Source organism: Fundulus heteroclitus, chromosome 8 (genome assembly GCF_011125445.2).
Source record: "Fundulus heteroclitus isolate FHET01 chromosome 8, MU-UCD_Fhet_4.1, whole genome shotgun sequence".
Classification (NCBI taxonomy): domain Eukaryota; kingdom Metazoa; phylum Chordata; class Actinopteri; order Cyprinodontiformes; family Fundulidae; genus Fundulus; species Fundulus heteroclitus.
In genome coordinates this window covers 21146852-21159441 of record NC_046368.1, presented here as the reverse complement: position 1 = coordinate 21159441, position 12590 = coordinate 21146852, and the positions used below count along the sequence as shown (strand labels likewise).

General features: G+C 40.7%; 1 protein-coding gene across 5 annotated transcripts in view; it reads left to right on the top strand.

Moving 5' to 3' along the window:
• The first annotated feature begins 3579 nt into the window (after positions 1-3579).
• Positions 3580-12590, top strand: part of LOC105930032 (mucin-5AC) — a 75141-nt gene continuing 66130 nt past the window's right edge. For 2 of the 5 annotated variants that reach the window (XM_036140341.1, XM_012868010.3), the window contains exon 1: positions 3582-4093. The gene's annotated coding sequence lies outside the window, so the exon portion shown is untranslated. Of the gene's footprint in view, positions 4094-12590 lie in introns of all 5 variants that reach the window. The other 3 variants (XM_021319213.2, XM_036140340.1, XM_012868011.3) reach the window with 3 other exon arrangements.

Here is a 12590-nt window from a genome sequence, read left to right as displayed (position 1 = left end):
GAGACAAAGCAGACGGTACTTTGTGTAGAAGCCTAGGTTCTTCAGGGTTTGCAGTAAGATGTTGCAGCTCTTCCATAATTCTGTTTTGGAGAATACTGTCTTCTAACATCATGTGTTTTAGTAGTAGCATGGGAGCCAGTGACTTAAAAAGATGAACGGGATGATAAAAAAAAAGGCTGGCTCAGTTCTTGGGACTGCTCAGGTACTCTTCAAAACTCATTGCAAAGTAAAAGGTACCCTCACAGCATAACAATTCAATAACACGTGCTTAATTAGGGGCTTTGGGTAGCCTTCCTGCCCACATGTAACCTCTTCTAATAACTTTGTAGAAGCATAGAGAATAAAACACCAAATTTTACTTCTGAATTAATAAAGTATTACTCAACTGAAAGTTGTATTTTGTTTGAAGTTATGTTAAAACATTATCTTTATTTAGTATACATGGAGATTAGTTGGTGTGGAAGCGAGTGGCTAGTCTGAGATCTACCAAAACCAAAGGGGCCTTCTACCATCTCAAAACTACTTCAGCCTCAAATACGTCACACAAAATGCTATTTTAAAGCCTCAGCTCCTTAAACGGCTGCCAAGTTTGCATTGAGTTGTTATTTGCACATGAGCCGCATCGGTTCATGGCCCCTCTCAGACTAGCCGTTAGCTTAAGCCTCCGGGACCAGCTAATGGAATTACACTGTCTGAAGGAACAAGGAGGGTTAGCTTCTGCAGATAAGATAACAATTTCTTGTAGCCTGCAACTCATCCACCAGGTTTACAGAGTAAATGTACACATATATATTTTTTAATTATATTTATCTGTTTCTAAATTCCTCTGTTCATCTTGGCTGTCTTTCAGTTGGCCTCTGCGGTGTTTTGAACAAATACATTAAACATTTTTAAATATATTGCTTTGATTTATTTCCAGTGTACTGTATTGGACCGATTAACGGTACAAAGATGGGAAGGCTGTAAACGATAACATCTTTACATGTTCAGTTCCGATTACCTTCTTAGATAGCTGCTGCATCTGTGGCAGAAAGCAGTTTTTAGGTCACTAAAAATGGCCTGACCCTCACACAACTTCACTAGAATACCCAGTGGAGCAGCTGAGGCGGCAGAGAGCTTCTAATGTCCAAGCATAATGGACAATCTACTGAAAACCCGCCCCAAAACCGCGCCAGCAGACACGCTTTGTTGTCTGTAAACTCAAGGTCCTCTCTGTAGCCAGCAGGCTTCTCCGCCTGTTTAGACGACTCACGGAGTCTGTCCTCTTCTAATTATCCGTCGCTGCTCCATCTGCCGCTTCACCGTGCCGACAGTCTCCAGCAGCCACAGTTACTTCTTACATCAGTAGCCTTTCAGTGCTCTCGCAGACATCAAAGTTGCTGTAGTCGTGCAAAACGAAACACCCTATTCAGCTAATGACCCTGAACACCCTCATTTGGACAATGTGTCACTATGCGTCAGTGGAGCTGAAGGTGAAAATCACGGTCTCCTCTCAGTTACACTGCTCCTAAAGCGTACAATGTTCTGCTTTAATTTAGAAGTTAGACCTATGTATTCACGCGTTTCGCTCTTTAGTTTTATGTGTGGAATTCATCTCATCCATGTTTATGATATTGTTCTAGGTGTAGTAAAAGTCCAAGGTGGTAATGATATTGGTAAGGGCTTATTTTACTGATGAGGTTCAATTGCAATGTTACAGTTAAATATTCCAACAACAATGTCTGTTGCAACAAACCCAATTTTCCTTGGTCACACAGCTCCACCATCAAACCATTAAAGTTCATGTGTATGACCTAAAATGATTTAAAAAAAAAAATTGGGATGCATAATGCAAATGCATTGCAATTGAAATCCACTTTTTGTCTGGTAACAACCCCCAATTTCAGTGTATTTTATTAGGATTTGATGTTATAGAACAAAGTAGCACATAAGCTTTGTGGCACACCAGCTTTGCACTACTTTAATCTTAAATGTTTGCTTGTTATTTGCAAAGTAGATCAAGCTAAATCAGATCAGATAGAGAGCATCTGTAAGCCTCGAGCTCCAAGTCTTGCCACAGAAGTTTGATTTAGGTCTGGACTTTAACTGGGCTATTCTGAAATGAACATACTTTGATGTAAATCATGAGATTGTTCCAGCTGGAAGTTGAACTACTGCCTCAGTACCGAGTATTTTGCAACCGCTAACAGGCTTTCTTCCAAGTTTCATTTGTATTTAGCTCTGTCCGTCCTCCCTTCAGCTCTGACCACCATATTAAAGTTTGTGGTTGTAACGTGGCAAAATTTGAAAGAAAAACTGTATTGGACTCCAAGTACTTTATTATGGTGTTGCTGTTGCACACATAATTATTGCTAAGGTGACATGTTTTTTATGTATATGAGCAGCAAATAACAAATTATTAATGAAGAAGTTAAGTTAACATTAAGTTCATGTTGAAACATGTTCTTGTTAGATGTGCACATATTCAGAGTTTTAAACTGCAGAGTTGCAATACACAAACCTCATTAAAAGCCTGTGCACAGTGCACTAGGTTGTGCAAAAAATATATTCAAATCTGTCGTCATGTATTAGTGAACATTACTGCATACCCTATTATGAGTCAGTGGTGCACTGGATAGCCTGTCCATTGAGCTCTTACTCTAAATTCAGTTTGGGGGAGGTGTGCTCCTTCGATGAAATTATATTTGAAATCCTTTCATTTCCCATTATTTGGCTCTGAAAGTGTAGAGAGCTATAACTACATGAACCACTTTAATGCAAATCTGATGGAGAGCAAGGTGATAGTGGAGAATGAGTGATCAGGGCTGCTAGAAATGGGATGAGATGTCTCAGCCCTCCAGGCATGTAGGTGTAGACTATTTTATTCTTCAATCTCCGAGTGGTTTCTGCTACTTACTGTACAGCCCGGGGTGACAACAGTCATTACAGTGATGAGGGGGTCAATGCACAACGGCCAGAACAATGGAAGAAATCAGTTTTCCCTCGTGCTCGCAGCCTTGAATGAAAGCGCAACCAAGCAAAAACCTGTGATTAATTTAATACATACTGGTGATTTGCCCTTTAATTTGCATGCACAACACTCATGCATGTTAATCAAGAGCGGCCTGAAAACAGTAGAGCGGCTTAACCTTTGGTGGCTGTACAGCGGCGGCTCTTCTTTGGAGAGCCATTGTCCATGTGTCTCCATTATCCTGCTGGTCACGGTTCTCCGGCCCTACCCCCCCGCTCATACGGGAGATATCTGTGGAATAATTCTACCTGTCTGTTTCCATCTCCTTCTCCTTCCTTCTCCACCTCCCTCCTCCAAACCTGACCTTTTGGCATCCCCCACCAGCTGACCTTGGTGTCCTTTCAGCTCTTTCTTTCTCCTTTTCTCACACCAGTAGCTACTCTCCATCGCAATCTCCTCCAACCACCCCATGCCCCCTTCATTTCCTACCCCCGCTGATTGCCCCGACCCCTCTCTCCGTGTGTCCCCTCGGTTACGCCCCCTGGATCACTCGCCTCTCCTCCTGCTGTCTCCTTCTGTGCTCTCTGCAGCTGTACATACTCTGCTTTTTAATTAGACCGACTCGGCATAGCTCCACCTCTCTCTGCCTACCCTCTACTCTCCATCCAGCCCCCTTGCTTCGCCTCTCACTCCCTCCCCCCCCCTTCTTTTTTTTTTCTGCTTACAAGGATACGCGGGAATCGCATGGCGATGAGGAGAGGAGGTCATGATGGAGAGATGCGGAGAGAAAGAAGCGGGGGAGAGAAGGAAGGGAGAACTGAGAGGAGCATCTGAGAGTGTAACTGCCTGTTTGCTCACTCTTGTCTTCTTGCTCCCCCTCCTGTCCTTTCACTTCCACTCACAGCACAAACACTCAGACAACTAGGTAGGCACAGCACAGCGCAGAGCAGAGCTGTGAGGGATGGAGAGCAAGGTTCCCACGTGAAGAAAAAAAAAAAGAGAGGCATGAATCCACGGGAGAAGAGGAGGTCGAGATAGAAGAAGACACAACCGGAGAGGAGAAGAGGAGAGTTGAGGTGGACAGCAGGTGGACTCCAGAGAAGGAAGCAACGTGAAGCTCCCCAAAGCAGCGTTGACAGAGAGGTGAGGATGAAAAAGCAAACACGAGGGATAGAAGAGTGGGGAGGAAGCACAACGTGAAGGAATAACAGAAGAGGAGCGAGCGGTTGTGTGTGTGTGTGTGTGTGTGTGTGTGTGTGTGAGTGCGGGGGGAAGAGTCAACACAGAGGGCAACAGGAAGAGGGATGTGGTAGATGTGGTATGTGTGACTCAGTTCCGTGTCCTGATGGCAGATAGTACGGCAATCTACCCAGCAGCCTCCTCTCGGCATCACCATAGCGATGGCAAAGTGAGAAGAAGGAAAGACGAGGACAGATTTCCAAAACAACTCAAGCGCCTCTCGTTATTTAGTATCATTACACTTATTGTTTGCCTCTCCTTGCGCTCTGCCGAATTCTTCCGAGGAGAGGGAAGCAGAGTGCAGTGCATTCTCACATGTGTGCGTACACGTGCAAGCTTGGATTTTGTTTATGTGTTTGGCAGCGGAGTCTGTGTGCACTTATTTCGACTGACAATGGAGGTGTGTTCCTGGACTCGCTGTGCACCTCGGCTTTTGTGTGCGCGTGTGAGAGAGACAGGGGGAGAGTGATATACTGGGGGGGGGGGTAGAGAGAGAGAGAGAGAGAGAGAGAGAGAGAGAGAGATAGAGAGAGAGAACTCGGGGAAATGGATTGTGCGTATTTGGGTACAGGGATTTGCTTTACTGCAGGTGTGGGAGTTATTTTCTGAGTGTGTGCTGGTGTATGAGAAGATTTAAACAACCAGGAGCTCAGATTGTTGTAGCGCTTGATGTAGCTTTGCAGATTCTAGCAGTGTCCCTTCTCTGCACATTTGTCATGACTCAGGCCGTGTGTGTGTGTGTGTGTGTGTGTGTGTGTGTCTGCGGTGTAAGTTTCTGAAGGAGGAGGTATTGACAGAGGGAATTCCTTTTGTATAGACCTGTGTGTGTGTTCCTTAGAAAGTCCTGTGTATTTCTGCGTAGCAAAAAAAGTCGCCTAGTCACAAATTATATGTCTTTGCGTGTACAGGCAGACGATTTCACACGCACGCACGCACACACGTACGCGCGCATAAAGGAAGTTGAAGAGGTTTTATTCAAACAGTCTTTTAAAATTTTGAAATTCTGGAATAGCTTTAAAAATATGTGATTTTCTCGCTATGTAAATATGTATTCCCACAGATTTGTTTTTTATGATCTATTTTCAAGAAAATTGCTTAAAAATGTCGACATCTTTGCAGACTGGGCATATGGTATGTAAATAACATACCTAGTCACCAAATTATGCTCTATGACTGACGTTTCAGTCAAGAGTATCATTCTTTAACTGTTATGTGAAAACACCCACGCGTATGACCATTAGGGACGGGCAATGTAGACTTAAAAATGTACCGCAATATTTTTTGGACCATTTCTAGCAATAATCGATCGAAGAGACAAAAGGATTTAACAATACCTGTGCCTTTTGTGCTCTAAATGTTTCCCTGCATACAGTCAAAGCCTTATATACAAAAGGACTACTCTAAAAGAAAACCTACCATTAAATGAGCTGCTTCAGTTCACCAGTCACATGAATTAGTGCTGTTATACGTCTAAACAGAACGCAAAGTGACTGATCCGTCACAGCATGCTGTCACTTTGCTGGCTCGGCAAATGTCATTGGAGTTTATCGTTGTTACAATTAATTGCAATTTATTTCACACATTCCCCAATGTTGTTATTGATACCATAATTGCCCGATGCCTACAACTCACAATGAGTTGATCTGCCTCAAGACAGTTCTCTCCAACCCCAAAACGTTGGACCTTTCTGCATTAACATAGAAAGACATTGAATGTCAGGGCTTTTAGCCCTCTTGATCAACCCCAAACACCTCCTCAACATGTCTTCATGTAGACTTCTTTTCACCTTTAATTTTTCAACTGCATATTCACACAAATCAGGCAGAATGCAATGTTGTCTTTTCTCCCCCCCCCCACCCCATACAACAAAACCCACAGAATGCTGCCCTCAAGAGCTCTAGAAACATGTTAATAACCCATTCATTTAAATGAGGTAGTATGTGGCAAAAGGGATTTATTTAAAACATGTAAGACAGTGGGCTCTAAGGATTAGGAATAGGTAAAGATACTTTAGATATAGAACCAGGTAACCTTTAATGATCAGGTTTAATTTTTTGCCCTACTCCATTCTGCGAGTCTGCTGTTTTTTTTTTTTAAAAACAGGACAAGAAAACCCCAAGTTGCTCCTAATGATAGAATCCTGCATGGCAGTTATGTGCTTTCATTCATTTTCTCTAACTTCTTAATCCTGTTTTGGGTCTGTGGCCCTGAATCCAGCCTTCAACGTGCAGGTGGCAGGATACGCCTCGGGCAGGTCTGCAGTAAATCATGCGGCCAACATAGAGAAACACAGGACAAACACGTATTCTTGTGCTGAGTCACACTGCTTTGAGTCATTTTGAGTGGCCAATGAACTTAATTTGGATATTTTAAGACTAAGGGGGTTCCTGAATAAAATCCCACACAAGAGAGAACTCCCGTCAGAAAGGGCCAAATCAAGATTTGTATCCAGGAACTATTGGCAGCTATTTTTTATTGGGAACACGCCATGAAGTAATGTGGATGTGTTGGTTTCCAGGCATGCCAGATCCAACTTCCCCTCAAACATGTTTGTAAAGTCATTTGTCGACTTTTAATTGCCTCTGGTCACATGCCGGTATGTTTCTCTGCTGCCCTGCAATTTACTAACAACCTGTCCATAGTGTAGCCTTCCTCTCATCCCGTGAATGCAAGGGACAGGCACCAGCAACCCTGCAAGGATGGATCAGGTATAGAAAATAGACGATAGGATAGAAAAAACATGTCAGAGGACTCCTTTTTACTTTCTTTTCCAAAAACAATATTTCCTGCAATCATGATTTTGTTTTAAAGGGCACATGTGGCTCAGTGAGAAGTGACAACTCCTTTTTCAATCAAAGGGTTGTGAGTTGAATTCCAGCTTCCCTTAATCAGATGCTTTGGAACGATGCTGAACCCCACGCTGACTGCTGATTCTGCATATTAGTAGATGTGACGTGTAGTCTTGAAACACCATGGGTAGTTATTATTTCTAGAAAGCTATTATATATGCCATTCTTTTTCTGTTTTATGTTCTGTTCATTTTCAGTATTTGGAGGCTACATATGGTCAACCACCATTCAATAAATGGCTACATGTGTAGTTTCTGTTAATGCTCTCTTTTATACCATGGAAATATCTCAAAATGATCCAGTTAAGTTCAATATGCTTCTAAAAGTAAAAATGACAAGAAAGGCCATTTTTAGGCACTTTACAAGACAAACAGGTCCAATTCACATTTACTTAAATCAAAATGTATAATCAAATGAATGCATCTCATACCAATAAAAAACGTAGACGGCTTCAGCGTTATTTACATACAGTCAAATTAAGTTGATAATTTATTGGTATTTGTTAAAAGGTTATGCAAGCAGACCCAGCCACTTTAATCAAGTATTTGACTTTGCAGCAATTCCTCGTCCTGAACAAGCATGTGGCGACAGTTGAAGTGACTCTTCTAACAGGAAGAGCCCTGCAGTAAAACCAGCCACGGTTTGAGTGAACATCTGCCATCATCAACTTATGACCTACTCCAAAAAAAAAAAAAAAAAAAAAAAAAGGGGGAAAACATGGCATTTAGAAAAGTATTGAATTTCAAAATGGATAATGTGATGAAAGGCCATATATTTCTACTCTGACACCACATTTTAGGGATCAGCTATCTCTATAGTAAGCACAAATTATAAACACATATGTCGGGAATTATTCTCAGTCTTTATTCTTTATCCGTATTTACCAGTCTCCTGCTTCTGTTGTCCACTTCCTCCACACTTAGAGAGCCTTTCTGTCTGCTGGCCAGCTGTTTTTATAAAGCGGACATTGAATTGGCTTCAGACGTAATGCACTATTATGTACTCTTTGATTTGTAAAGAAGCAACATTGCTTCTCAACAATCCACCGTAGAATATAAGTGCATATTGGTCTGAATCCTGTTTTGTCTTGTTGCTGACAATGCAGAGATAAGAAGATTAAACTACAGTAAAACCTTTTGCAACGAGTAAAAATACGACGAAGGCAGACTCTAGATCATAAATAACCTAATAATCAATGAAAACAAAACACTTAGGCTAAATAATGAATGCGATGATACAAATTATTTTAGCTTTAAATTATTGTTACATCCAAACATTCTCAAATTTGCACACAGTATGCTTGTTCTAATTCACTGGCTTACAAATAGGAATTTCAAATGAGGCAGAGGATTTTGGTCAGAAGAGGACAGATGGAACAAATTATTATTGGCAAATGCATTCTGGAAGGAAATCTGGAACTGTTTCGATTACAATATCTTCCTTATTAAAAGCTGAGCCAATGACTTTGCAAACTCATATTTATGGTAATGTAAATTATAATTAATGGTAGTAGAAGAAGCTAATTTTTTGCCGAGCGTTTTCAATTTGTGATTGAAAGTATGTTTTAGATATTTAGCAAACATTGGAGACATATTTAACAGTTAAAATACAAAGAAACAGCCACAAAATGATATGTTTTAAGTCAATACAAGCAGTATGTGCTTTAGTAAACCACTTTATGATGGTTAAGACATGTTGTAAATGAAAAAAAAAAACTTTTGACCTAAATGCTAGAAAAGGCAGTGCCTGCTGTAAGTCAGGCCTACTTCTATCTTTTCTATGATTAGTACAATTCATTATAAATCATTGATATATTTTGCAAGAACACCAAAACTGCATCCCTTTTGCAAGCCCTGTCCTGAAATAATGAAGGTGTATAAAAGAAAAAAAAAATCAAACTAGCATGTCTGGTTTCATCAGTCCAATCTACAGCTCATTGTATTTGGGTTTGTCTTGTCTGTTTGCTCCGTGAGGTCAAGCTGTTACAAGACACTGGTGTATGACATAGGAGTGTAAAAAATTGTACTGTGCTGAAGTTGTGAGGGTGTTAAAGTTGATTTTCACATGTTGAGGAGCTGCATCACATGTACAAGGGTTCTGTGTCAAACATCTAAAATAACACAAAAAAAGAAAATCCTGAAGGAAGACTGTCTCCTGCTGAATGAGAAGGAATATGATTACCCCAGCTCATGATAACATTCCTTCTTCAGTAACAAAAGAGGGCGCAGCATCAGATATAAGCTGTTTTAAATGTATAACCGCATGGTTCAGGTTTTATTACTCCTAAGGGGCATTGCATTACTGTGGCATACAAAGATATACAACTTTAAGAAAACAACGCTTCAGCTTTACCTGTCTGCAAATCTGTTACTGTAATGTGTTACCATGGTGTGTTATGTAATTTGACCTTCAGTTAAACCCCAGTCAAAGGAGTTTTTGCGTATGTTGAACAAACCTTGGGCCTGAGCATTGCAACCCATAGGGACTACATGTGGTGCGCACAGTGGTGAAAAATGCTAAAAGATGTATGGAAAGCAATCAACGAACAATAATATATCTTAATCTCATGTTAATGTATTGTATGTAGGTACTGTCTGCACTAAAAAAAATTAACTTTACAAAGTCAAATCTATTGAATCATGCAGACAGATTGGTAAAAGGTTTTCTAAGGAAACCCAGCAGATTGCATCGAGTCACTGACTTGCAGCATTCACGTCTTCTGGATGAGCATGTAGCCACAGTGGACAGTCGCTTGCATTGTCTCATTAATTTTGCAGCAATCCCTCATACTGACCATGCATGTAGCAACAGTGGAAAGGAAAACTCTCTTATAACAGGAGTAAACGTCCATCAGAAGTTTAAACTTAGTTCGAACACTCAAAGAAGAAAGAAAGTTAATAAGAAAGAGCACACACATAAAAACAACACAGAATCAAGGATCTAGGGGTACTTTCTATGTGAGATAAAAGGAAAAGCTCAATGGCAGTACTAACTCCATTACTGGCTTCATCTAGAAAGGAAACACAGCAAAGCGGATAACCTCAGAGCCAGTTTTCAAGTCTAGAGGATAAAAGAGCACATACTGTCAGTTACCTTGTCTTAAAAGTAGACAGGGTGTTTGCCTCAAAGATTAAAACTGGGAGTTGGTTTCACAGGAGAGGAGCCTGAGAGCTAAATGCCTCTCATTTTACTTTAGAAACTCAAGGAATGAATGTAAAATGGAGCTTGAATACTGAGGGCTTTATATGTGGGAGGAAGAATTTTAAATTCTACTCTTGATTTTACGGAACCAATAAAAGGAAGCTAAAAGAGTAAAGATATGATCTCTTTCTTTTAAAAGCCCCACTAAGTATAATTTTCACTTTAATATATCCTCTTTTAAATCCCTGTGACGGTAATCTAAGTGTTTATGAGGATTGGGGGGTTCTGACATCACCCCGCAGTGTCTCTGGCCGAAAACGAACACTTGCAACTTTCTGTGATCCGACCCAGAGGAGGCTCTGTTCTCGTTCTCGCGGTAAGACGAACAGCTTTATGGCAGCCCACGTAAAGCCATTGGCATCAAGGTCAGTGTTACAGAGTCTGCTTGTTATAAGCTACGTCTGGCTTGTTTTTTTAAGTCTCTTGTAAATTTTGTGAGTCGCAGGTTGTAGTTTATTGGGCTTGTTTTGGACCACAAGGTCTCTTATTTGGGCAACAAATAACTATGAAAAAGAGCTATAAATAGCTTCGCTCCCGCTGCGCTACAGACAGCATGCTAGTGACTTCTCTCTCGCTGGGCTCAATCTGAGCAGATATCTCTCTCTTCGTGTCTCTTGCTGCTGTGTGGAGGGCACGCGGAGGGGAGCGGGTTTACAGTGGTGCTATTTTAAAAAGGTCCTGTAGGGGGAGTGCCACTGAAAAATTACTTAGTATGGCTTTAATTATTCCTCAGAACTCTTGCTGCAACATTTTGGATAAACTGAAGACTTCTTACTGCATTGCATGAGAGTAAAGACCATTGGCCCAGCCTTGAAGAAATAAAAATGCAAAAACGTATTTTTCAGCGTCAATCCTGAACAGGATATTTCCAGATTTGGCAATATTACTGACGTGAAAGAAGGAAGTTCTAGAAACCTGTTTAATATGGGATTCAAATGACATTCCAGGTTACAAACACAACATCAAAGATTTTCACTCGCTTACCAGAGAACAATTATATAAGTAAACTCGGTAACACTGACCTTCATATTGTCAATGAATTGTCCAAAGCGTTGGGGTACTCCACAAGTAACCCAGGTGTTTGAAAAGATTTGTTATTTACATGAACACGAGAATCTATCAAATACAGCACTGAGATCTAACATGACAAGTGTAGATGCGCAACAGAGAATGGGTATTTTCACATGCTTATGTATTAAAATAACACAGACATTTCCCAGTAAAGAGGGTTGAGGTCAAAATCGAGAGTCTGAAACAACACAGAGGTCCACTGAATGCAACGAAAACAATAGGTGATGTAATTAAAAAGTTATCAGCCTCTTAATAAAATTCATCAGTCTCATATCTATTCGTGATAGATGTGAATCTGGAAACTGAAAATCTAATCATGACATATACAGCGCCCATTATGTTTGTAGCGGGTGCATGGAGACAAAACAAATCGAAGCTTGTTGAAGTGATTTAAACGGAGAACGTAGCCAAATCTGTAAACAAGGTGGTAAAGCTTGTATTTTGATTCCAATCAGGCCTTTTCTTGATTCTGTGTGTTTTTAATCTGTCTCCGATCCTTCTTTAAGACAAAATGATGTGCTTGCAGAAGTTACGCCATGATGTCATTAATTTACAAAATGTGTATCTGTGGAATTTTATTCGTTATTTTAAACCCTTATGCTTAACTTTCCAGGCAGAGGCCTTTCCAAAACACTAGACCACGGGTCTTCAATTCTGGTCCTTAAGACTCACTGTCCTGCATGTTTTAGGTGTTTCCCTGCCATCGCACACCTGACCTAAATAAATGGGTGATTAACAGACCTCTGCAGCCCTTGATGGCTCATGGGGAGGTCATGCAATCGTTTGATTATGGTGTGGTGGAGCAGAAATACATCTAAAACATACAGGACAGTGGGACCTGAGGACCGGGGTTAAACACCCCTGCACTAGACAATGTCTTCCTAGCTTGTTTTAGCTCAATCAAATTTCATGATTAAGGTATAAAATATTGTCAGGTAGTGATAGGTGTGCACAAGTGGTGTGTACATTTCTGAAGGTTCTTAAGGCTTTATTACATTACATTTTCCCCCTCAGATTTAGAAAGATGCAAAACATGTTTGGGGAAACAAAATAGAAACAGATCACTCATCTGTGTTAAAAAAGTTACAAGTTACATCTGGTTGCACCATTAGCCAAAACCTCCGTCACACAATTGTGTAACTGTTTTGTGACAATTATTCCAGCATCACCTTACCACACACCTGTTAGTGTATTATTCGCAATGTGATCTCTTGGTAAGCCAGGGTGGCAATTTTTGGGATAATGTAAAACATTCTATGGCATGGGCAGACATATAAAAC